Source organism: Corvus brachyrhynchos, unplaced genomic scaffold, assembly GCF_000691975.1.
Source record: "Corvus brachyrhynchos isolate BGI_N302 unplaced genomic scaffold, ASM69197v1 scaffold95, whole genome shotgun sequence".
Taxonomy (NCBI): Eukaryota; Metazoa; Chordata; class Aves; order Passeriformes; family Corvidae; genus Corvus; species Corvus brachyrhynchos.
In genome coordinates, this window is record NW_008238347.1 from 737997 (window position 1) to 740174 (window position 2178).

Consider the following 2178-nt stretch of genomic DNA (forward strand, 5'->3'; position numbering starts at 1 on the left):
CTGAACGTGTCCTTGACAGTGCCTTTGGAAAAGGAAAAGGCTGGGATTGTCAAAGGAGTCTAATCCCGGCAGGGTTTGAGCATCTGGATTCCTCAGTCTCCTTGGCAAACCCTGGCCCACATCCCTGTGCTAAGGAGAGAGGGCTCGGTGCGACACTTGTCCTGTAAGCTGCGAGGGGCTTTCTCCGCAGAGGAACATCATTTCCAGTTTAGTTTTTTTTTTTTTTTTTAAATTAAAAACCCCCAAGATTCACTGCAAAAGGCAGTGCTCTTTGGTGGGTTTTTTCTTACTGGTTTTGAGAACTGGTGATCAGAACTCCTGTCTGGACCCTCATGTCGCCCTCCCGTTGCACCAGCTGTTGAGATGCACTATGCTTGATTGCAGATTGTGTTCTAACGTTTATTTTGTTGTTGGTTTTTTGGGTTTTTTTGGTATACAGTTGTTGCCTTTATTTGTAAAATCCTGTTATAAATATATATATATTATATAAATATATTAAAAGTTAAGACGTTTCAGATGTCTATTATTTGTATAACTACTTGAGCATAAAGAAGTGAGAAATATGAATGTATTCTTGTTTCTGGGTTGTCTTTTTTTTTTGAAGAGAAGAATATTCCGTTTTTCTCTCGGGAGAGGTACAGTGTTTATATTTTGGAGCCGCCTTCAAGGTGGGATATTGTACATATTTTTATCTTGAGTAAATGTTAAGTAGTTGTTTAAAAATGCTTAATAAAATAATTCTTTTCCTGTGGAAGATAAGGGTTTGCCTCCTGTGCTTTGAAATGTTTGAGCAGGGTCATTCCACATGGTCTGGTCCAGCAGGGGATGGCACAGGGGGGAGCAAGAATTCGGGATGCAGGGAGGAGCGGGGTCACGGGTTTCAGGGGTAAGTGGGGATCCCGGGGTGCAGGGGGCAGTGGAGATCTTGGGATGCAGGGAGGATGGGGGATCCTGGGGTGCAGGTGGGAGCAGGGCTCTTCTTGCTCCCCCCACAGCTCCTCTGCTGTCAGTGCTCGAAGGAGCTCAGGGTCCCATTACCCCTGTCACCAGGAGTATTTATTTATTTTAACTCCCTTGGCACCTTCAGGGATTTTTTTCCTTCCAGACTCGAGGGAGGTGCCAGGGCAGCCTGGCTGGCTTTCCTGCTCTCTCCTGATGTCACGTTGTGCTCCCTGTGTCTGGCATTTGGCTCCTGGGCCCCAAGCTCTGTGGGGACGAGGCAGCCCCTCACCCCGGAGGATGTGGCGTTTCCACAGCCTTTGCCCAGTTCCTGGAGGAAAATGCACTTTTTGCAAGCTGCTTTTGCTTTGCCAGTGCCTTTGATCTGTGTCAAAGCTGCCCCAGGACTGCCAGGGATGGTGCCCACCAGGCCCTTGAGGCTGAGGGGTTCAAGGGCCAGGTCCTGCCTTTGCTGGGAGTGATCCATGCTGCTACCCTGACATGTCCCAGGTGTCCCTGATTCGGGAATTCCAGCTGGCACTGTGAGTGGTGGAGCAGCCTGGTGCCTCTGCTCCCAGTGCTGCAAAATGAGCCAGAGGATGTGTTCCTCATCCCACCATGGGCTCCTCCCAGCCTCTCCAGCAGCAAGGCTGGTTTCTGGCCTCCACATGAAATGATGACAACCCCAAACCTCCCCCAAAGGCAAAAAAGAGGTGAAGCAAAGGGATGGGTGGGAGGACTCCGTTTCCTAGTGGTTGGGGCATGGGCACTTCTGAGGGGGTATTTTGGATTTTCACTGTGCAGGTGAGTCACAAAACGTGAGGAGTTGTTTAAGTGTCTGACTGGGCCAGCACTGCTCAGTCCTGGGCTGAGCATCTCCAGGACCCCACAGGGAGAGGCTGATGCTTCTGTTAGACTGTGGTTAGAACTAAAGAAACCTTAGTTTAAGTAATGCTAGAAAAAAATGCTGCTTGGTTTAATGTGTTTGGGGCCTCCACATGTCCCAGCATTCATGTTATGTTTGCTTTAATTAGGGCTAAATATTGATCTCACTGAAGCCGACTGTAACAACCCCATTTGGGGACAGCATTTGGTGCTCAGTGCAGCGGTGTCTCCAGCCTCGGGACCCCCTGGATTTCTGGCTCCTTTCCATGGCTCTCACTCCCCTTTGGCCTCCATATTCTGACCCCCCTTGTCCTATGGTGGGACAACTTGCACGAGTTCCAGACCCTCAGTCAT